This window comes from Mustela putorius, unplaced genomic scaffold (genome assembly GCF_011764305.1).
Source record: "Mustela putorius furo isolate JIRA1106 unplaced genomic scaffold, ASM1176430v1.1 tig00003896_pilon_pilon_pilon, whole genome shotgun sequence".
In the NCBI taxonomy this organism is placed as follows: domain Eukaryota; kingdom Metazoa; phylum Chordata; class Mammalia; order Carnivora; family Mustelidae; genus Mustela; species Mustela putorius.
The window spans coordinates 11,498,792-11,523,513 of record NW_025422045.1 but is presented as its reverse complement, the minus strand read 5'-3'; the positions used below and the strand labels follow the sequence as shown (position 1 = coordinate 11,523,513).

Below are 24,722 nucleotides of genomic sequence, written 5' to 3'. Positions count from 1 at the left end.
GGGAGGGTGCGAGCGGGAGGAACGGTTAAACCGGGTGTCTCCTCCAAAGCTGCCCGGCCGGCAAACGAGGGCATGGTGAAGAAAGGTTCTACTGCGCGAAGTTAGCCTATCCCCTTTTCGGGCCTGAATGTCCTCATTGCCCTTGACGCCTGGACCGTCCTCCTCGCCCCCACACGGCCTGGGGGCTCCTTAGCTTGGGAGGGGGCCACAGTCAGGGACCTGAGGCGATACCACGGGTGGGCCGGGGATCTCGTCCCATTTGACCATAGATGGTGCGGGGACTCCTCTGTGCCCTGACTGGGGACCCAGAGAGGGGGGTTGCACGCACCCGACAGGGTCCATTTTAAGAAAAGGGCGGTGTCTCTGAGCCCCCAGGATGTAGGAGGACTTGGGGGCTGGCACCAGACGCGGAGAAGGGCTTGGAATTCGGGCCTGTCCTTCCTGGAGAGAGAGGGGATCAAGTGTGTGAGAAGGGATGGGGGGAGCTACGCCCACCCTGGAAAGGGGCGAGGTGTCTGAAAGGAAGGCGAGGTCTGTGTTCAGACAGACCAGGACTCTGATCCCCAGCCTGACGGAACCTCCCTTTTCTCACAGACCTCTCAGGATGGTTCAGGTTTGAAGAGCTCATTTATCTAACGAACACTAGAGATCTACTCCGTGCCAGGCTCTGCTTGGCCCCAGAGATTGGGTGAGAGACAAGACGGACACGGCGGCGCCTTCCCTTCCGGGGCTTGTGTTGTGAGGAAAACAGTAGACAAGTGAGCAAATGGTAGGCAAGCCCGGTTGAGTTCGTATCATTACCCGTTTGCTGTGAGGCCAATAGAGGGACGGTGGGTGGGTTCGCTAATTCCAGTGGGCAGGTAAGAAGAACAAAGGGTATTCTAGGCAAGGGGGAAGGCCAGTACCAAAGCCCTAAGGAGGCCACCGTCTTGGCGGGCTCGGAAACCAAGATCAGTGTGGCTGCCGCAGAATGGGCCGTAGGAGGAAGAATGGGAGGCAAAGTCAGCAGGGTGCAGGTCACCCTCCCGCCCAGTAACCCTTGGTGAAGTGTTTAACTTCTACTCGTAAGTGTGATGGGGGCGTTTGAAGAGTTTTCGACAAGAAAGGGACAAGATAATTTACACTTTTAAAAATAATCGCTCTGGGGGCCCCTGGGTGGCTCAGTGGGTTGGGCCGCTGCCTTCGGCTCAGGTCATGATCTCGGGGTCCTGGGATCGAGTCCCGCATCGGGCTCTCTGCTCGGCAAGGGGCCTGCTTCCCTTCCTCTCTCTCTGTGATCTCTTCCCTTCCTCTCTCCTACTGTGATCTCTCTGTCAAATAAATGAATAAACTCTTAAAAAATAATAATAAATAATAATCGCTCTGGCTGCTATGTGGAGAATAGACTAGGAGGCAAGTGTAGAAGCAGGAAGGCTATTTAGGAAGAAAGGTCTTGGACTAGGATGGCAGAAGGCAGGGGTGATGAAGCTCCTGGGACAGTCACAAAATGTGCAAGCTCAATAGGGAAGTCTTCCTCTCTCCCACTTAACCCTAAAGGACAATATCTACCACAAAGAAAGAACAAATACGCATATTTGGCCCCAAGAGACCAGGCGGGGCTCAACAAGTTGACATAAATTATTTCATTGGACACCCACCCCAGCCCACCCCACCCCCAATCCTAGTTGGTGTAGGCCTCCCCTCTGTTACAGAGCTATTGGTGGGGTTTGGCCACTTCTCAAAAAAAACCTGTCCTTTTATTGGGCAGCAGGACTTCACCTCTTGGCAGATCCCTACACAAACATTGTTTTCCCCCCTGAAGATATTAAACAAAAACAATGTTGAACATGGGGGCTGAAGATGAAGTTCTGTTGATGGAAAAGAGGAGAAGGCTGGTAAGTTTCATTCTGGGGCTCTCAGAATTGGCAAAATATCCAGTTCCTGACAGGCTTTATGGCCCCTGGGGACTTTGCAGGGACACATTTAGATGCGTGACCAGGGCCTCCCTTCTAACTGGTTTCCTCCCCTAGCTCTGTAGAGCAACCAGGCTCCCCATCCCTTCTCACCTCTGTGCCCAGCCTGTTGTCATGTGTCATTTTTTTTTTTTATTTTCCCACCTAAATTTTTGAAGAAGGTGATCCAGACACAGGCTCTTTCTTCCCTTCAGTTTGTTTTCTGAGGGAGACCTGATTCAGCCAGCTATTCATCGTTGAGTAAGAGACTTCCTTCTTCCTCCTCTCACTCTTGCAAGATAAACTAGGGTTCACGCTAACATTGACACCTCAATTTGGTGGTGTAAGTGGGTGGTTGCTGGGAGGGGTGACCGGACCAAGAGTCATTCATGTGAGAGAGGGCCTCGAAACTTGCACTGTGTGACCTCCTCCCCCCAATAGGAATATGCTTCTGCTCCAGCAGCCCGAGGTCAGGAGTCTTAGGCTGCTCTTTTCTTCTATATTTTTCATAGTTGCCTACTATAGGGTTCTGGGCTCCCTTGGTTACTCAATAGCCATTGGCCAACCAGACTTATCTGGTTGCCTCTATTTACCTGGGCTTGGAAGATGACATTTCTGTGGTCAGGTTGTGCAAATCTGGAGAGACGATGTGTAAACAGGACATAGCTCCTTTCCCAAAGCCCAGAGCCCAGAAATAGCTCCTTGTGCTCCTGACCTATCCCCCACACCTGTGACAAGTGCCTACTGAGCAACTGAACAATAGGAAGATAGAAGTGCAACTAGTAATATCCCGATGGAGGTCAATTTGCTGGTGACAATAAACTGCAACCTTCCACCTGGACCAAAGACAGGACTGACCTCCAGCACTCCAACTCGTGGGGATTGGGAAGAGGCCTACGAGCAGGATGAACTATACCTTCCTTCCATGGAACAGTCCTTTCCCCCAAGCCAGCCTGGCCTGGCCTGATAGCTCTGAGTCAGTGGAGTTTCTCAGATTTTGTATTAAGGATGATCCTTGGTACTGAATCCATCTGGGTTGGACTCCTTGCTCCATGGGCTAGCTGTGGCCTCAGACAAGTTTCTACCATGGAGCTAAGAAATACTTTCCTTGCAGGGCTGACGTGATGGCAACATGCAAGTTCCTTCACCCAGCTTGGCCCTGCAAAGGAGTATGGGTAAGTACACATTTGCATTCATTTCACTTTTCCTAGTCCCCACCCAACAGTCATCCTCCAATCCTGCCATTAATCTGTTCAAGAAAAGACTTCTCATCCATCTGCATTTTCCCTGCAGGAGTATGTCTGCTTGTGAGAATGGAAAGTAAATCCACAGTATGCAAAGGGGTGAGAAGGCTAATTAACAGGGGTTCAGAAATGCCAACAGAACTTCAGAAACCACCGCTGACCCTTCCGTATTAGCTCAGAGGACTGGTGGCCCATTGGCCTTTATCTCCTCGTCCTTCTACTCCTTACCTTTCCCTGAACAGCAGAGCCAATGATTCTCGGAAACAAAACCTAAGGTGGGAAAGAGGGGAGCCAGTCCGTGTTCTTCTGTAATCCAGTTCACCCCCAGCGGATTTCGATTTACCAGGAGCAGATTGCAGTAGTCGTACGTGTCTGCTTTCCTTCTAACCGCATTCCTCCCTGAATCAGGACACCACTCAGGCTTCCTGGGACAATAATAACAAATAGCAATGGCTAGCTCTTATCCAGTGCTTACTGTGTGCCATGCATCAGAGTAAACACTTGAAACAAATGAGCATGTCAGTTTTGCATGAGCCTCTGAAGACTCACTATTTTTGTTCCCATTCTTCAGATGAGGAAACTGAGGTACAGATGTTGTGTAGCTTGGCAGTGGCCTCCTAATCAGAATGTCATAGAATGGCAGGATTTGAATTCAGGCTGTCTCACTCCCATTTTTGGCCCTGCTACCAGCCTTCTGTGCCTTCATTTATCCCCCTCTGAGTGGTCCCACCCACCAGCTTGCTCTCTGTAGGTCCCCAAGGCTCTCTCTGTGGTCCTGATCACCACTTCACCTGGACCAGCATGCCCATGGGCTAATCTGATCAGCCATCCTGAGCTAATGGGGGAGAACTAGAGGGAACCTTCCCCACCACCACCCCATAACGCTCCCCCACCCTTGGACATTTTTCATTCCTACTTAGCATGGGTCCAAGTCCGAAGCAAAGCCATCTCATCCTAGAGATAGTCCTTGGTCTTGTCCTGGGCTTTATACCACTTTGGGTTTTTTTTTTGTTTGTTTGTTTGTTTTGCCTTTTTTTTTTTTTAAGATTTTATCTATTTATGAGAGAGAGAGAGAGAGGAGTGAGTGACAGAACATGAGCAGAGGGAGGCAGAGGGAGAAGCAGATTCCCCACTGAGCGGGGCTCCATCCCAGGACCCCAGGATCATGACCTGAGCTGAAGGCAGACGCTTAACCGACTGAGCCACCACCCAGGCATCCTTTTATATGACTTTATAACTCTCTTGGGACTCTTCTTTCTAATAAGAAGCTGTGTCTATACAGCTCTTTGTAATCTACAAAGAACTTTCTGATCTACCTGATCCACCTCCTAGGCTCCTTAACCACTTTCAGTGATCCGGGCGGCCCAGAGCATGGTGGTTTAGTGGCCGAGCTCTGGAACTCACAGCCAGCATCCCAGCTCTGCCACTTGCTAGCTGTGGGAGGTGGGATGAGCTGCATATTAACTTCTCCATATCTGTTTCCTCATCTGCGAAATGGGCATAATAACAGGGCCTCTCCTGTCTGGCTGTTGTGAGGGTTGAAGGATATAAACACACTCACACAGGGCCTGGGAACCCAATAACTGTTGCCTATTGTTCTTTCAGTGGTTCTTCCTCCAAACTCTATGGGAATAAACAAAGCAAGTCGGTTCTTGTCCTCAGTAAAAAAAATGAGTTGAAACCAGATAATCTCTCAGCTCCGATTCTACATGAATCACATTTATTTATGGACACATCCTAGCTCTTCTATACTGTGACAACCTTGCCAAGGCCCAGCCTTTCCCGGAGGGCCTTGTATACCATGGGCTGTGCTGCAGGTCAATGTTAGCACATAACGACAGTCCCCGCCTCATCCAGGCATGGGGACACACGGATGAGAAGTTCCTGAATAGCATTTAGCGTCATGCCTGGCACTAAGTGAGCTGCTAATAAATCATAGTTATTGTTGTTGACTCATCTTACAGTGAGGCTTCCAAACGTGGTTGTTAAATGCAAACTCTAGAGCCACACTGCTTGGGTTCATCCTGGTACTGATCCTGTGAGGCCTTGGGCAAGTGAGTCAACCCACCCAGCTGCAGTTTCCCCATATCTAAGATGGACATGATGATCACAGCAAGTGCCCAGTAAGGTGACTGCATAGATCAAATGAGTTAATAATAAGAAAGGCCCCTAGAACTGTGCCTGTTGTGTGCCTGGTGCATGTGAGTGCTTTTGTCATCATTTATAGATGTTGAGAACCAGGCTCTTAGACACTGAGTGATGGTTCCAAGCAGCAGTGGAGTTGGGATCCAAATCTAACCAAGTCTGCCTAATTCCAGAGCCTCAATCCTAGTATTAGGATAGGTTGCTGCCTCCAGAGGACCTATATACATTTCCTTAACAGTGGAGATGTCAGGAGCACTAGACAGTGAATTGGCACCAGAAGCTCGGGGTGAGGGAGACCACAAGATGCTCTCAAATCCTCCCACAGAAAAAGCAGATTTTTCCTCACCTGCATCCAGCCAGATGGCTTCAGCATTCCTTTGGGGCCACAGCCCAGAAGCCTATAACCATGGCGCCACCCACACCTGCCCTCTAGCCTGGAATCTGCAGCAAAACCCTCATTATGCACTTTGATGTCACACTCAAAACTGAGCCCCAGCTCTTCAAGCCAGACAGGCCCCAGCCTTGGGGCTTTTTCCATTTCTGAGGCATGATTGAGCCCAGGAGACAAGACCAGACAGCCTCCTTCGGAGGAAGGAGGCCTGGATGGTGCATGGAGGAGAAAAACAAACAGGAGTGAGAGACAGGCGGCAGGGGGAGGGAAGCAGGAGGAATCAGAGGGAGCCGGCCTGCTGCAGAGCCACACAAAACATAGCCCGCCCACTGACCAATTTTTCTTCCTTGCAGTCAAATTTATTGATTTAAACATGAATCCAACTGTGCTTCTCGATTTCCAGAAAAACACTAATATCATTACACATTTATGTAGCACAATATGATTGTCAAAGCACTTTCACACAAATAACCTTAATTTTGAGTTGCTTTTTAAAATAATTTGCTTCTCAAGATGCCTGGGTGGCTCAGATGGTTAAGCGCCTGCCTTTCACTCAGATCATGATCTCCAAGTCCTGGGATCAAGCCCCACATGAAGCCCACATGGAGCCCCCAAAACAGGCTCCCAGCTCTGTGGGGAGTCTTCTTCCCCCTTCCCCCCAACTTGTGCACACATGCTCTCTCTCTCAGATGAAGAAATAAAATCTTAAAAAATAACAAAAACAACTAAAAAATAAAATTATTTGCTTCTTTTATTACAAAGCATCATATGCTTATTGAGAAATACAAGGGCAAATTTATTAACGTGAATTTAAAAATTTCTAATATATATATGTATCATACCACTAGCAATAACATTTTCAGAAAATTTCCAACTAGTTTTTTTTCTAAGCCTATATACATGTATATAATTCATTAAACAGAATTGGAGGCACCTCACAGAGTTTTGCATTTTTTTCCACCAACATAAAATCACCGACATTTCTTTTTTTAAGATGTTATTTATTTGACAGAGAGAAAGAGCACAAGAAAGCGGAGAGGCAGGCAGAGGGAGCCTGATGTGAGTCTCCATCCCAGGACCACAGGATCATGACCCAAGTGGAACGCAGACATTTAACCAACGGAGCCACCTAGGCACGCCAAATCATGGGCATCTTTTAATGTCACAAAATATTCTGCTCTGATGATTCATAATGACAGCATTTATCAGTATAGATGTGCCACAATTTCTGCAATTACTGGACATTCAAGATGTTTACAAAACTGCAACGATTATAAATAATACTGCCACGAACATCTTTTCAATTGCATTTTTGTCTGTACATCTGATTACATCTAATAATAATTAATTTCTAGTAATGGATTTGCTTGCTCAAAGGATTTGAATGTTTTTGAGCACATAGAACCAAAGTTAATCTCCAGAAACATGTTTAGTTTACACTCCCACAGGCAACGTGTGAGAGTACATCTCTCAGTCTTGTTTTGAGCCAGTCAGACACTGAGTTAGGTGACAAGTTTCTCACATTACAGTTGAGGAAAACTGGATGAAATGTTTAAGTAACTAGTGGGACCTTCATGTAGCTGAGACCCAAATTCTGGTCTCCTGGATTTGGCACCAGGGCCCTTCCCACTCTGCCTTCTTGACAAGGAGAGCTCTGAACAAGTTTTCCTGAGTAATGGAGTTACATAACAGTTTATTTTCTCATCAATAATGAAAATATTTTTTTAAAATCTTCCATCTCTTTACTTTATTTGTGCCAGGGACTCCTTTGGCAATCTGGTTAAGCCTACCAACCCCTTCTCCGAATAATGCATTTATATGCATATGTTAATTAAAATAACAAAGGAAACCAGTGATCTTAAAATATAAAAGCGCAATGATGAAGGCACCTGAGTGGCTCAGTCAGTTAAGCGTCTGCCTTTGGCTAAGGTCATGATCCCAGAGTCTTGGGATCAGCTTCACATCATTCATTGGGCTCCCTGCTCAGTGGGAAGTCAGCTTCTCCCCTTCCCCTCTCCACTCCTGTGCATGCTCCTTCTCTCTCACATGCAAAAGTAAACAAGTAAAATCTTAAAAAAAAAAAAAAAGTGATGATATGATAAAGTATCTGCTCCTTTAAAAAGGCATTAAGAGCAAGGTCTAGTACTACATGTTGGAGAGGCAGTCCACATGGGTCCTGATTGTCCCTGTACACTTTTGCTGAGTGTGCCAGACTGCACGGCTTCTCCATTGCTTGAAACTGAGCAGCATCAGTAGCTAAACACGTAGGCAACCAGACTAGCTTATATGCTGCTTGCCTACATTTGTTGCTTGCTCAAAAATACACCAGCCCTGAGCCCTAAATTCCTGTCTTCTAACAAAATCTGCTACCTGTGTCCTTGTGATCTGCCCCACCCCTCACCTACCATCCCTGTGGAAATAGAAATCAGGGAAACTGCACAAATACATTGATACTCTGACTACCCCTTTTTGCTGTGAATAATAAAGTCTGTCATCTCGGACTCGGGAGTTCTGTGTCTTCTCTCATGATCCATGAAACTGGCAAGCTGACTTGTTAGCTTGCAGGTTGGGTAAAATCTCAGAGCCTTCACAGCTCTGACCTTGCATTAATTTTAAAATAGTGGTGAGCATAAATGATATTTTGAGATAGATATGATAGATCTAATATCTAATAATTTTTATTGGTGACCAGTGGTCATAATTTTTAGGGGTGACATGGCTACAGTCACTGTGGTTTTGCTTATATTCCTAGTTGAAGGAAATGTTCAATTTCAGTTATAAGTTTAGGAAAACAAATATCAGGTTTTTTTCTCATTTGAATTCACAGATCTTGTCTGCTCTCAACTCCCCAAAAGAACACCCGTGAAACCTGTTAATCAAGCAACATAATTCTATTAGATATTTACTGCAGCAAGGGAGAATAACACCTTGATAGAGATTGGTAGTGTCTCAGAAAGGAGATTTCAGGAAAGGACATATATAGGATTTGGGGGTATGGGCGCAAGTGGTTTGAAGTGGTTTTCCAAAGCAAAAAATTGATGGGGATTGGGCAGTCTGGGAAAAGTAAGACAGTTTAGGACTCATAGACTCAGAGAAGCAAGGGTCCTGAAACAAGTCTTGATAAATAAACTTTGTCATAATGGTTAGTTCTTTGCCTCTGTGTGTGGTCAGTGGTCTTGATAGCAGTCATCTGTCATGTCCAGATGAGCAAACTATTTGCCCAGATAAATTAATTTCTTGAGCTAGCAATTAATCTATTTATCTTCCTAGGCAAGAATTTTCTGGAACAGTTGTGTCATGTTGATATGGGTGGTGTCAGTTCTTACTCAACAAGACCAGCTTCTTAGCCCGAAATCCCCTTTCTCAAAAAAAATGGAGGCCTGCATACTTTTGCCTACTTTTGCCATCTATCCCTTCCATACTGTGAGTTTACCAGGGGTAAAGGCTAAATCTTCTCCTCCCAGATGTTGGGTTAGTTTGTTTTCCAAATATTTATATTCAAAATGTATAATATATGCTATTTGTAATATTTGCCTTTGTTGATATTGCCTGCTTTAAAAAAAAACAAACCTTAATATTATATCATAATTTCCCATCATATTACACAATCTTTTTTTTTAAGATTTTATTTATTTATTTTGCAGAGAGAGAAATAGTGAGAGAGGGAGCACAAGCAGGAGGAGAGGGAGAGGGGAAACAGGTTCCTCACCAAGCAGGGAGCCCGACGTGGGGCTTGATCCCAGGACCCTGGGATCATGAAATAAGCCGAAGGCAGACGCTTAACAACTGAGCCATTCAGGCAACCCCCATATTACACAATTTTATAAAAACCATTCCAGTGGATTTGTTATAGAATATTGGGTTGTCGAAAAAATATCCTTCGCTAGATTCCAAGAAGTAGAATTACTAAGATAAAATTTTGAAAACTGTTTAGAACCTTGATCAACAATTACCAATTGCTTTCTTAAATAATTTTACCAATTTACATACCTTCTAGCCCAGCGCGAGGGCCCTGTTTCACCAAACTCTTCGTAACACTGGATATTAATATTTTTATTTGCTAACTTGATAGTATAACTAATATCTCATTGGTATATGGATATATATTTGCTTGAGTCCTAAAAATGTTGGATTTTTTCATATATTTGTTTCCTATTTTATTTACTTTTTGAAATTATGCATTGTTTTCCTTTCTTTTTGAAATTGGAACTCAGATGCCAAGAATTCATAAATAACACTCCTTGGTCCATAATTTATTGTTGTTACAGGTTGGTACAAAGGCTCTCTCAAAATTTTTCCTTTTTTCTTCCCTGATATATATATATGTATTGCATATATATATATACATATATATATGTATATATATATATGCAAAAGAAATGATACAAAAGAGTAACTACTGTGTGATTCCATTATGTGAAGTTCAAAAGAAAACAAAACTTATCTTTGATGATAGATCTTAGAAGAGAGGTTACCTTTTGCAGGGGTTATTTATTGTCTGGCAGAAGACAGGAAGTTTCTAGCATTTTACAAATGTTTTATTCTTGACTTGGATGATGATTACATGGAGACACTCATTTCTAAAATCGGTTGAGTTTAATGCTTATGTGCTTTACTGAAGTGTTTACCCAAAAAGCTGCAATAAAAGATCTTTTTTCATTCATGGGAAATATTTACTTGATGAGGAGGTACTGAGTTACTTGCTTTTTCATATATATGTAATACTTGAATAATTTTTCTTTTACTTTTTAAATTTTTTTAAAAGACTTTATTTATTTATTTGACAGAGAGAGACATAGCGAAGAGAGGAAACATAAGCAGGGGGACAAGAGGGAGAAGCAGGCTTCCCGCGGAGCTGGGAGCCTGATGGGGGGCTTGATCCCAGGACCCTGGGATCATGGCCTGAGCTGAAGGCAATCCCTTAACAACTGAGCCACCCAGGTGTCTCTAATTTTTTTTTTTTAATACCCTCCTATTAGGACACCTGGCTGGCTCAACTGGTAGAGCGTGTAACTCTTGATTTCCAGTTTGTGAGTTCCAGCTCCATGTTGGACAGAGAGATTAGTTAAAAACAAAAACAAAAACAAAAAACCTTCTATTGACCCTCCTAGCTATTCTTTTTCCTTTTTGCTCCTTTTTTTTAACATTAAAATTGCTACAAAGAGCTATTTGTACCTATTTTTCCTAATTACTCTCTTTTCATTCTCTTTCGAATAAACTCTTTTGTTTGGAAAAATTCCAGCATGAACAAAAGTACAGAGAATTGTAGGGTATGCATCACACAGATTCAGCAGTCATCAGCTCATAGTCAGTCTTGGTTCATCCGCACTCCATCCCACACACACTCCCACTGTGTTATTCTGAAGCAAATCTCTGACGTCATATCATTTTATCAATAATTATTTTAGTAGATCTTTAAAAGATAAGATTTTTTTAACCTATCCATGACGCCACAAAGCTACAAAACAATATCCTAATATCTAAAATGTTATGATAAAAGAGCCTAATACCATAGTACCTTCAAATTGACAATGATTCCTTAATATAATTAAATATCAAATTGGGGTTCAAATTCCCAATCGTCTTACAAATAATAACACATATTTTTTGTTTGAATCAGAATATAAAGAGGCCTATATGTTACATTTGGCTGCTATGAACCTTAAATTTACCTTTTTTAAAGATTGTATTTATTTATTTGAGAGAAAGAGCACAAGCAGCAGGAGCAGAAGGCCAAGGGAGAGGGAGAAACAGACTCCCCACTGAGCAAGGAGCCCAACACAAGACTTGATCCCAGGACTCTGGGATCATGACCTGAGTCCAAGACAGCCACCTAACTGACCGAGCCACCCAGGCACCCCACCTTGAATTTATTTTAAAGACTCCTCCTCCCTCCTCCTTTTTTTTTTTTTTTCCTTTTAATTTATTTATTGAAGAAACTAGGTCGCTTGAGTTTCCTACAGTCTGGATTTTGCTGATCCCATCCCCTTGATATATTGCTCAACGTGTTCTTACCCTGATTTCTTCTGTAACTTGGTAGTTGGCAATTAACCCTGGTGACTTGATCAGATTCAAGTTTAGATGTCAGGGAAGTATAGTTCAGAGACAGTGTAATGATCGCCTGTCGGGGGCCACAGGATATCTAGCTGTCTCTTTCTTACTTTGTCTCTCTTTTGTGATCATTGGTGATCACTGTCCACCGCTCTTTTCAGTGGTTGCATCATTCCTTCTCCACTTAACAACGAGAATATTTGTAGAAAGAGAAAATTCCTTCCATCAGCTATCTGGCTATCCTGATATACGATATAAAGTGTTGACGTAGCAAAGATAGGTCATGCTCGACTCCTGCCTTTTGTTTTCATTTGCTTTTTTTCAAACCAGTAAATTATTTCCCTAGCATCCTCCAGAAGTGAACTTTGAAAATTTGGGAGTATTTGTGGTATCCTTCCAAACTCGTGGGTCTCAACATATTGTACATGTTTCCACTCATTCTTACTGACAGAAATTCTATTTCTAATCTACTGTATTGCCAAAGATCGTTGACTGAAAACATACGGCATTAGGTTGTTATAAAATCGTTTAACCTCTATGGACAGCAGATTGATAATCTTGAACAAATTATAAAGTGTACATTCCCTTTGACCCATTTACCTTTAAGAATGTATCCTACAGATACACTCACATGTGTGCAAAGTGGTTGTATACAAAGATATTAATTGCAATCTTGATTATTTTAGCCAAAAATTGGAAAGAGGTATTTGTAAACCCCTGTTCATAGCAGCATTATTCAATAGCCAAAAGGGGGAAGTAACACAAATCTTCCTTGATGGGTGAATGGATAAAGAACATGGTATACACATACAGTGGAAAATTAGTCAGTCTTAACAAGGAAGGATATTCTGACCCATGCCACAACATGCATGATCCTTAAGAACATTATACTAACTGAATTAAACTATAGCAAAAAGAAAAATGTTACAGAGTTTCAGCCAAGCTCATAGAAACAGAAAGCAGAATGGTGGTTGCCAGGACTAGTGGGAGAAAGAAATGGAAGGTCGGTGTTTCATGGGTATAGAGTTCCGGTTTTGCACGGTGAAAAATTCTGGAGACTGGTTGCACCTTGCTCATTTGGGCAGCACATACACTAAAATCTGAGACTGGTCACACAGCAATATAAATATACTTAATGTGACTGAGCCGCACAGTTGAAATGGTGAAGATGGTACATCTTATGTGGCGTGTATTATATACCACAATTACAAATTAAAAATTTTTCAACCGTTTGAAAATGTCAGGAACAGGGCATCTGGGTGGCTCAGTGGGTTAAGCCGCTGCCTTCGGCTCGGGTCATGATCTCAGGGTCCTGGGATCAAGTCCCGCATCGGGCTCTCTGCTCAGCAGGGAGCCTGCTTCCCTTCCTCTCTCTCTGCCTGCCTCTCCGCCTACTTGTGACCTCTCTCTGTCAAATAAATAAATAAAATCTTAAAAAAAAAAAAAAAAAGAAAAGAAAAGGAAATGTCAGGAACAACTTAAGATTTTCATTATTAGCATGAATTTTTACCATTCTCTGTAATGTGTAATGCCAGTTTTAAATGCAGATATCACTAGTATTTAGCCACAGGCGGAATCATAGAAATTCCACAATTTTCGTGGTTTGGCCTGTCTCCAAGGAGTGCCTAGAGCTGCGGAGAAGAGACAAACACAAGAAAGATTGAGGATGGTTGGAAGGAGGAAGACCCGCCCATCTCTCCCCAAGCTCAAAGCCCGACCAGGGCACGCTTTCTTTTTCAGACGGGCGTGCTGGTGGGTTGTGGCTCCTTCCAGCCGCTGACGCCGGTGCCGCGCCCTGGCCGAGTCGGGAGACAGTCCGGCCAGGTGTCTTACCTTCCCAAGGACCCACTGCCTCCACCAGGCAGACAGGCAACTCCCAGCGGGACCGTCACCTCCGCGCGGCGCCACTCACGCTCCGCCTCTGGATCTGAATAGACGAGAGCAGCGCCAAGAATACCGCAGCACCCCGTCCTGACCATCCCCACGAGGGCCCCCAGGACCCTTCCCCGGGCGGAAGGTGGAGACCTTAGCCATGAGGTTGGCTCCGGAGGCAGGGATCGCAAGCATCCAGAGTAGTAACATCCAGAGCAGTGCTGTCCAATGGAATTAGTAATATGAATCACATATGTAAGCCGTGCAGTATGTAATTTTAAAATTTCTAGTAATTTTTAAATTTCTAAGAAACTGAAAAGAAACAGATGATATTAATTTTAATAGTATATTTTATTTAACTTAAAGTATCTAAAATAGTATCATTTCAATAGGTAATTAATACGAATAATTATTAACATATTTACCTTTTTTTTTTTCATACTAAGTCTTCAAAATCCAAGATGTATTGGGGCACATCTCACTGCAAGCACTCAGTGCCACATGTGGCTTAGTGGCTAATGTATTGGGCCAGCAAGGCAGGTTTAGAGAATGAAGAGAGAAGTGGGTGACTGGGGTCCTGTTGCCACTTGCTGTCCTAACACTGGCTGCTGAAACAAGTCTCTGCCAACCTCAGGCAAGCACATCACATGAAAAAGCTATTGGGCATCATGATTTCTGTGAGTAATTTTGATGACTATTGTTTCGCTATTTTAACGATTGTTACCAAGACTTAAATATTCCTGTATATATGATTACCAGGTCATGCAGATGTTTATTGAAGCATAGTTCTAATGCTAGTGCTGAAAAACAATAGACCCAGATCCATAAACACAGAAGAGGACGTGTCAGTTGCCACGAGGGAGACCAAGTAATAAACCCCATGCCCCATGCTGTTCTTTTAGCAGCCTGTAGTTACAGGAAAATTGAGAAATAAAAATCTCAATTTTTATTGAGAAACAGAAAAACTGAGAAATAAAAATCAACATTCCAGCAGATACACTTTTAAGTTTGCAAAATGGTTCCATAGCCAGGCCAAAAGAAAGGCAAAAAAAAAAAAAAGCCTGGCCCCCTGGCTTCGAAATCCTAGCCAGAGTAAGGCGCATCTGAGCTGCCCCACTGCACGTGTGAACACTCAGAATTCCCCGGCAGGCTCCTGGCCACTAGAACGCAGCCATTACGTACGCAGCATCTCCCCTCTCATCAGCCTTTTCCTTTTAGGAATGACTTTACTGACGGACTAGCCTGTCATGTAGTGGTGAAGGAGAGTAACTACAGGCTGCTCTATAAAAAGCTTAATGCCTTGATACATCAAAAAAAATTTTTTTAAATATGTAGCTTTATCATATGCGTAATCAACCTCAAACAAAATATTGTTTAGTTTACTTGCTGGAGCTTTACAATAAGTGTGGTATCGTGACAGTGCCATTTTCTGCAACCTACCTTTTTCAGGTTTATAAAAAATTTATATGGAAAATATTTGTTTTATTTTATATTTGAAAATATAAATGTTCTAATTATATTCGACCAGGTTATGTGTGTAGCTGTAGTACATTCACTAGCTGAATGTGTAGGCTTTTTATTTATACGTTCTTCTCTCAATGGACATTCGGTAGCCTCCAATTTTTTGCTATTTTGCTGTTGTAAACAGTCCTGCGACGAATATTCTTACACACGCACAAGGATTTCTCCGTAATCTATTCTAGTTCAGTTTTAAGAAATATTGCAAAGTGTCTTTCAGTTATACCAATTCGTGATTCTAATAATTTCAATGATCTGATTTGTAGATTCGTTTATTGTTTTCTATGTACACAGTTACACTAGCTGCAGCCAGTAACAGTATTGTTTCCTTCATTCTCCTTCTATCTGTGCTAAGCTTGCCCTATGGAGCAGACACCTTTATCTTGTTCTGCTCTTAAAGGAATAGGGACTTTCAATAATTCACCGTTAAGAAGGTTGACTACTGGGGGTGCCTGGGTGGCTCAGCTAGTTAAGCAGCTGCCTTCAGCTCAGGTCATGAGCCCAGCGTCCTGGGATCGAGTCCCACAAAGGGCTCCTTGCTCAGCAGGGAGCCTGCTTCTCTCTGTCTCTGTCTGCATGTGCTCGCTCCCTCTCTCTCTGACAAATAAATAAATAAAATCTTTAAAAAAAAAAAAAAGAATGTGGACTACTGAAGGCTTTTTTTAAAAAGATAACCCTTTAATGTTAGGAAGTTTCATTTTATTCCTGCTTTACTAAGGGCTTTTTTCATGATTGGATGTTGACTTTTACTGAATGCTTTTACTACTTCTGTTGAGATAATTATATAACTTCTCCTTTAACCCACTTATGTGAAGAGTTAACGTTACCGGGTTTTATGTTGAATCATCCTAGTTTTTCTGGAATAAATCCAGCTTAGTCATGATAAATTGTCTTTATCATACACTGTTAGACTTGATTTGCTAATATTTTGTTTAAAGCATTTCCATCTATGTTCATGAGGGATTCTGGTCTGTTACTTTCTCGCAGAGTCTTGGCTCATTCTATTTCAAGGTTGTACTAATCTCATATGAGTTGGGGAGTATTGCTTCTTTTGATATTCTTTATAAGAGTTGGTATAAAATTAGAGGTGTTCGGGTGGCTCAGTTGGTTCAGTGTTAAGTATCCGACTCTTGATTTTGACTTAGGTCATGGTCTCAGGGCTGTGGGATCCAGCCCTGCTCCCAGCTCCATGCTCAGCAGGAGGTCTGCTTGAGATTCTCTCCCTCCACCCTCTCCTACCCCGCATGCACTCTAGCTCACTCTCTCTCCCTAAAATAAATAAATCTTAAAAATAAAGTAAAATAAAATAAAATTAATTTATCCTATGAAAACCTGCTAGGAATTGCCTAAAAACCAGTGAAGCTTAATTTTTTTTTTAAGCCACTGATTCAATTTCTGTAATACTATTGAAAACTCGGGCTTTTTTGTTATCTCTTTGACAAACTATATTTTTCTAGAAACGTTTCCCTTTAAGTTTTTAAATTCGCTGATGTAATGTTATCCGTGGTATGTTCACCCTATCTTTTTAATCCCTTCAGTATTTGCAGCTTTCTTCTCTTCTTTATCTCTATTATTCATGCATGCTATTACCCTCTTTCTTAATGACTCTTACCAGAGGGTCTATTTTATCTGGTGTCGGCTTGTTGGTCATCTCTATTGCACATTTGTTGCCCGTGGCATTAGTTTATGCTCTCATCTTTACCTCTTCCGTATGCTCTGAGTTTCTGGTGGGGTTTTTCTTCCCTTTTTATTCCTTCCTTTCCCTCCACTCTGCTTTCCTCTAGCTCATTAATTTTCAGTCTTTTTTTCCCTAGTATAAGCATCTAAAGCTATAAATTTCCCTATAATTACCATTTTTGCTGCATCCACTAGTTTTGTTATGTAGAATTCTTATCACATCATGTAACAGTCTCTATACAGTGTTCAGTTTTTATTATGAGTTCTTACTTGACTCATAAATTATTTAGAAGTGTACTTTCTAATTAATTTCCAAAACTTGGGGAGGGTATCATTTTTCTGTTTCAGATTTCTAATTTAATTGCATAACTTAGATCTATGGCCATAGGTCATAAAAAGTGGTTTATGTAAACCATATTATTTGAAATTTATTGAAACTAGCTTTATGACCTTTTATATGGTCAGTTTTTAGAAATGTTCATGTGTACTTGAAAATAATGTCTATTCCTTGATGAATGGATGCAGAATAATTTGTAAACATCCAGTAAATCAGGCTGGTTGGCTCTATTATTTAAAATTTTTCTTGAGGGTGGTTCAGTGGGTTAAAGCCTCTGCCTTCAGCTCAGGTCATGATCCCAGGGTTCTGGGATCAAGCCCCGCATTGGGTTCTCTGCTCAGCAGGGAGCCTGCTTCCCCAACTCCCTGCCTGCCTCCCTGCCTACTTGTGATCTCTCTTTCTGTCAAATAAATAAATAAAACCTTTTAAAAAATAAAAAAAAAATATTTCTTAACCTACCAATAATTGAAAGCATTGTACTGATAAAATATACACCCCCTATATTGGATTAGTCTATTTTTTCTATAGTTCTATAAATTTTTATTTTATATGTTTGAATGCTATTTCAGAAGGTACTTACAACTTTAGAACTATGGTATCTTCTTGATGAATTAAACCTTTTATCATGATAATGATAAGAGCCCTAATAATACATTTTGCTTTGTAGTGTAGTCTGTCTCATATCTATATAATTACACCAGCTCTTTTTTAGTTAGCATGTCGCTGGTATATCTTCTTTCATCATTTTATTTTCATCCTTTCCGTATCCTTTTATTTTAGGTGTGTCTCAGGTTTTTGTCTATTTATTTATTTATTCATTTATTTTTCTTTTCATGAGCTCTATGCCCAATGTGGGGCTTGAACTAATGACCCTGAGATCAAGAGTTGCATGCTCCACTGACTGAGCCAGACAGGTGCCCTGATCCAGATGCTTTTTAAAAGAAAATAATTCCAACTCTGAGCACTCCCATAAAGTCAGTGGAGTATTTTTGATGCTGCTGCTGGCAAGAGAAAAAAAAAACTGAGAAAGAAGTGATTCAAACTCGTGGCTGTATCCCAGAGACCTTGGGGGATCTGACAAAGGCTATAATTACCGAAAAAATATAATCCTCAAATCATGTTGGGTACAGTTTCAGGTGGTTCAAAGACCCCTGATGCCCATTTGCTCACCCTAGCTAGCCATGGGGAGTAAGAATGTGACCAAAGAGAAATAAGGTCTCATTTAATATCTCAGCCCAACTTTTATAAAGAAGACAAAGCCAATGGGATTTTTTCCCCAATGCTTTTCTAAAGACAAATAAAAGCATCTCTTATTAAATGTTCACTGTTCACCATTTTTAGCATATTAGCTTTAAATTATATCAAAGATCTAGTTAGGTTTTTCATGTTGCATAAAAAAATGTGCAGGGTGATAGGCCCCTTTGTGTAATTAATGCCTACACTGTCTTTAGGCTTATTTTGCAAAGACTGAGCACAGTTTCACTAATAAGTTATTATAAGAGTTTCTACTTGTAATAACTTTGCTTATAGGAATGAGATTTTCGTCACTTCATTTATGCCAACACCTTAACCAGGAACAAGCTCCCAACTCAAATAATTCCCTTATGGGGAAAACAGTTTTATGCGATGGTCAGCTTTTTAGGAATGCCCCAAGTGAAAAGCTGGATTGTCTTGTTTCATGCACATTGGTCTTGCCCCCACTCCCATCCCCTGGCTACCATTCAGGGCCCCCAGGAAAGAAATGGCATAGCAGAAAGACCTGGGAGTCCGCTCTGACTTCTGCCAGGAAGCCTCAGGCAGATTAATTCCCATCTCCAAATTTTCATTTAATCATCTGTCCAGGAACAATGACAATATCCACAGAGTGCTTAGGCAAGGACAGTAAGGTTGCAAGAAACATTGACTCCCTGCACACTATCCTGGTGTGGCTTAACAAATGTTTATTGACTGTAACTGATAACTGGTTCTGGTTAATTGTCTTGCTAGGAAAAGGGATCTGGCTTTGTCTGCTGGGTCCATTTAGAATTATGTCTTGCCTATTGTTCAATGGGGGATCCTGTAGCCAAACAAATGAATAGTTAATTGAAAGCCAGGCAACTAGGGCTTTTTGCTTTGGGTGGAAACTTAATTCCCAGACAATCCATACATTATGTATAAACTGCCTTGACCCGCTTCTGTGCTTGGCACTCAGGCCAGTGCCCAGCACAGCAAGATCATAGAAGGGTAGGGGGGACAAGGGTGAGGGTAGGGGTCAGTGACCCAGTTTAGAGCTTTCCTCTCACTCTGCAGGGATGAAGAAACTCCCAGCCATCGGGGATGAACACAAACTTGATTCATCATGAGGATATGCGATGGTCACCTCTGCTACAGTCCGGAAGGTAATCTTGCTGATCCTACTGCCAGGCAGAGTGCAACTACTTCCAGAAACGCTGTGTGGTTTCTAATAAGGTGAAATATACACTCACTGTATGACCCAGCAATCCCATTTACCCAAGAGGTACTTATCTACGAGAAATGAACATTTGTCCACACAAGGACTTGTAGGTGAATGTTCTAGCAGCTTTATCATAATAGCCCCAAACTGGAAACAGCTCAGATGTCCTTCAACTGGAGCATGAATTACAAATGGGTTCATCTAAGCAGAATTCTGCTCTGTAATAAAAAGAACTGGACTCTTGATATATAAAACAACACAAACGCCTCTCAAAAGCGTCATACTGAGTGAAAGAATCCAGTTGGAAAAAGCTAGATGATTTGTATTTATATGGAATTTAAGAAAAAGCAAAACTACAATGGTGTGAAGAAGTTCAGCAGTTGGGCTGGGGAAAGTGGGAGGGAGTGACTAAAAGGGGCACAGGGGAATTTTCTGAGGTGATATGATTATTCTATAACATGACTGTGGTGGTGGTTATGTGAAAATAGACACTTCTGTCTTACTGAATTGTGCTTAAAATTAAAGAATTTCATTGTGTATAAATCGTACCTCAATGAAGCTGACTTTTTAAAAAAAAAAATTATGTAACTTGCAGCTGTCATGTTTGTCTCTCAGTAAAACCTAAGACTCACGAAGCTTACTGGAGTTTGATCTCAGACTCATTTTTCAAGCAGGTCAATGGGCCACCAAAGAATTCCCTGGGACCTCGTTCTGACCCTGTGGCAGCAAAGGCTGCTGCAGGCTTCTAGAACCAAGCTTACATGGTGTTTTCTGCTTCAGAAGTCCACAGGTTTAAAGCCCAGAAAGGAATTTGGGTCAGTCCTATGATGTGGAACCACCTGGTGTGGCTCAAGGGGACCCCAAAGTCCTTCAGATGACCCCTGGGGGATGGGGCTGAAGGAGAGAGATTGAATTCTCAAGCAGATTCCCCGCTAAGTGGGGAGCTCGATACGGGCCTTGATCTCACAACCCTGAGATGATGACTTGAGCTGAAATCAAGTCAGGCTTCACCGACTGAGCCATGGAGGCCCCGCTGATCTAGTCAGCGCTTCCTGCGGAGTAAGCATCACCTTCCCAGAGCTTCCCACCCAGGAGACATATTTCTTGCCACCAGGATGATGAGCACGACTTGTCCATCTTCTACCGCCTTCGTGGAGCCTCCCAAGGACCTTGCAAGGCAGCTGTTATCATTGTCCGCGTTTTGTAGGTGGAAGAAACCAAGACTCGGAAAGCTTGGGTCACTGTTGCAGGATCACACAGCCCTGAATCAACCCAGAAGGGCCAGATCCTGCCTAAGTCTTGTCTCTTCAAAGCCCTTACTTTCGGCAGCAAGCTGTCCACCCGCTGAAGGGCTCTCCTACTTTTAAAGGATCAGGCCTCTGGAGATACTTTAAGAAGCTAAGTTTTTCTGAAGACTAACAGCTCTGGGTCTCTGCCACACTCCCATAGGTGGTTACATTTCAGAGTCCTACAACACAGAGTTCAGGATAATAATTCTTCAACCGCTTTTAGAAGCAGGTATTATTACTCATTGCTGGCTATGACCGTGGGAAAGACTCCCTCAGGCCTGCATGGCCCATCCCATTGGTTCATGGGGGGGATTCTGAACTCCACAGGGCCCCAAAGGAAGGGCTATACCACTGACAGGCTGTGTGGTCTTGGCCAGGTGACTTGGCTTCTCTGTGCCTGAGTTTCCTCATCTGTCAATGAGAGAAAAGTTATTCCTACCCCTTAGGGCAGTTGTGAGGATTAAACGAAATCCTATACATAAAGCCCTTGGGGTACATGGGTGGCTCAGGTCAGGGAGTCAGGGTCCTGAGATCCAGCCTGCTCAGCAGGGAATCTGCTTCTGCCCCTCCCCTCCCGCCTCCCTCTCCCACCTCCCACTCTTGCTCTCTCTCAAATTAATAAATAAGATTTTGGTTATTTATTTGACAGAGATCACAAGTAGGCAGAGAGGCAGACAGAGAGAGAGGGAGAAGCAGGCCCCCTCCTGAGCAGAGAGCCTGATATGGGGCTCAATTCCCCGGACCCTGAGATCGTGACCTAGGCCGAAGGCAGAGGCTTAACCCACTGAGCCACCCAGGTGCCCCATAAATAAATAAATAAAATCATAAAAAATAAAAAAATCTTCAAAAGTCTTGAGACCAGGACATAGCACACAGTAATTGTGCAATAAATGTTAGTTAGAACTGAAAGAAAAGAACCCTGAATTCCTTTCTGGGCTTTGAAACTACGGACTCCTGAAGCAGAAAACCCCACATAAGCTCTGGTTCTAGAGGCCTCCAACAGCCTTTCCCACCACAGGCTCAGAAAAAGGTCCCTGGGAATTCTTTTGAGGCCCACTGACCTGACTGAAAAAAAAGTCTAAAATCAAACCAAAGTAAACTTCACTAGTGCTCATTTCAGCGCTAAGGATATGACATCAGGACTGTGGCAGGCGGCTGGGGCCCTCTTAGCTTCTTCCAGCTCTCAGTAACAGATGGGGGTGGGGGCGAGGGGGCTGGCTGAGCCCAATTCACCTGTAGGCTGCACCGGGGGAGGCAGGCTTCTGGACAAGGTTTGAGTTTATAGCCACACATAGATTGTTAAGGAGTTGGAAAAGAGCGCAGAATCTGGCTTGGAGATTTTGTTCAAAGGTGCAAGCCCAAGGCAGTGAACTTTCCCCTTTTTCTTCCCCTACCCGTCAGGTCAGAGAGGGAGCAGCCCTGGTTAGGTACCACCTAACCTACCTAACCTAACCTCACTGGCCTCACTGGCCGGCCCAGGGTAAGCTCCTGCCTCAAGCCAGACCAACCAGAATCCCTCCCTGATGATTTAAAATTGTGCCCAGAAGACTCTGGGCTCATTCTGCTCATCACCCTGGAAGAGAGGTGTACTTGGAAGCTGCTGGCTGAGGCCATTTGCTGTCATGCTCCCTAGGATGCAGGGAAGGCCAGGCTTCAGGGAGACAGAAAGATGGAACAGAAACGGGGTTGGAGGAAAGTGACTTTCTGAGTCCTCCAAACCCAGGCGCTGGGTTTCATCTCTTCTCCAAGACCCAGCTGTATCCTTGTGCTTCGATTTCTTAAGATGTCCCTGTATCCCTATTCTATACAATCCCCCTTGGTCATTAACCTGTCCCCAGTTATTTATAGCAGTCTCAGTCCCAAGAATCTTCATGAAGGCAACCTGAGGCAAGCGCCTCTTTCTGTCTCCTTCCCCTCGGTGTGACTTCTGGTCACCCTCCCAGCTTCCTGGAGGGCAACTTCAGCCCAGACAAGGGTGCCCCCCCAGGCAATACCAGTGGACAGGGGAGGCCAGTCTCCAGCTCCTTCTGTGGCCCCTCCCTCTCCCCCCAGGCCTGTCCCCTACTCTTCTCTGGAGCCTGTCCTCGTGCAGCCTTCCAAACACACCTCATCCCTGGTTCCTGCCTGCAGAGGTCTTCGGACCAGCTGTTTCGTGACTACCTTTTTTCCCTGTCCCAGTTCCTCTTTGTCTGCCCCTGTGGCTGTGTGTGTCATACCTCCCAGGTGGTGGCTACAGTGTAATGGGGCTTTCAAAGTCTCCCTGGCAGCCAGTGTGGGGAGATGCTTGGGAAAAAGAAACACTTTCAGAAGTTCTTAAATGGATTTGAAAGGAAGAGTGCCGGCTTCAGAGTGAAGAGACCGGATTCTGGTCTGGCCTCACTTCTAACTTGCTGTGTGACTTTAAGTTTCAGTTGCTTCGGCTGCTGAGTGACAGAAATAGATGAGATCAAAGGCTTGCCAGGGAGCCCTAGTCGAGGTGCCTGGGTCATCACCTTGGAAACCGTATAGAGGGAAAAGGGATGGCCCCATGGGGCCCCATTTCTCTTCACTCAGAGTGGCCCCACTTGTATCTGCTTTCTACTCTGAGCATCCTTGCCAGATGCTGCCTTAGCCCAGGTTCCCTAGAAGCAGAGCTCAAGGCAGAGTGTGTGTGCCGCCACTTGGTGAGGGAGTGCAGTGCCAGGGAAGCTGCAGTGAGGAAAAGGGGTGAGACAGATGAGGACAGAGAGATTTGCTGAGGTGGCCACCATGAGCATCAATGATGCTAGATGCCCCCCCCCCCCACCAAATGTCCATGCAATTTGAGAGGACATGAAGATAATGTTCTTAAGGAGCTCTGGTGGGACAGGAAAGAGAGGGACTGATAATCCCACAGGGCAGGGGGTTGGGGGGGCCACGGTATTCGTCATGTTCATTCGGACAGGCCTGGCCCCTGCTGCTAGCCTGGGCTCCCCTCCATTCAGGGCGCAGCTGCAGGCTCCAGATGGGAGGTAGATTTGTTAGTATTTAAGGGATTGGAGGATTAAATGGGCCAGAGAAGCTTCCTCCACACAGCCTCATCCTCTAATGGCTGGAAGCCCAACCCTGGTGTTATTAATTTGATATTACATCATAGGCACTTCATGCCCCTTCCTTTGAAGCCCAGAAGGCTTGCAAAACCAGCAGAGAATAAGAGATTGGGGTCAGAGTCAGATGCCTCAATCCTTCTTCTTGGCATATACATAGAGCAATCTGTAGAAGGAAGAGCAGACTGTCCCAAACCAAATCTGGGATCCAGTCTGAGCATTGTTGGCTGACCTTGGGGATGCTATTTCAGTCAGGATACTGGCTTTCTCTGCTGCAAAATAGGGACATCGGAGCAAATGAAAGAAAAAAAGCTATAAAGCCAGTGTGCCCTTTTGTGGGGCTGGGATGGGCACCAGGATGTGCAGCCTGTGGGCTGCTGTGCACCATGGGGGGGGGGTGCCAATGGAAAATGACCCCAAGACAGGCCCTAGTCACAGCCAAGATAGGACATGAGCTCTGATCAAAATGAGAAGGAATAAAACTCTGTAAAAGTCTGCCATAGGAATGCACAGGCAAGAAAATGGAATGGAAATGGGCTCAAATCCATCATCTCGCTCAGGAAACATCAGGTTCAAGGTCAGACTATGGTAAAGAACAAACCCACCAGTGTGAGGCTCTGTGCCAAGCACTCCATCTCCATGACGTCATGAAATCATCACAGCCCTAGTGCAGTAGATGCAACAGGCTTCTCCTTGTCACAGATGAGGAAACTGAGGCTGGGAGGGGTTGAGCAATTTACCCGAGTGTCACAGCTAGTTAGGACCAAT

General features: G+C 43.7%; 1 long non-coding RNA gene across 4 annotated transcripts; it reads left to right on the top strand.

Annotated features, from left to right (window-relative positions):
• Positions 1-23: 23 nt before the first annotated feature.
• Positions 24-20,240, top strand: LOC106006478. 4 transcript variants are annotated; one of them, XR_006602754.1, is made up of 6 exons: positions 24-236; positions 595-769; positions 1,748-1,874; positions 3,046-3,106; positions 14,081-14,311; positions 19,456-20,240. It is a non-coding gene; the product is annotated as an uncharacterized LOC106006478 (long non-coding RNA). The 4 variants fall into 4 exon arrangements; XR_006602752.1 differs by having other exon boundaries at positions 24-769; positions 1,751-1,874; XR_001180536.2 differs by having other exon boundaries at positions 24-769.
• The last annotated feature ends 4,482 nt before the right edge of the window (positions 20,241-24,722 follow it).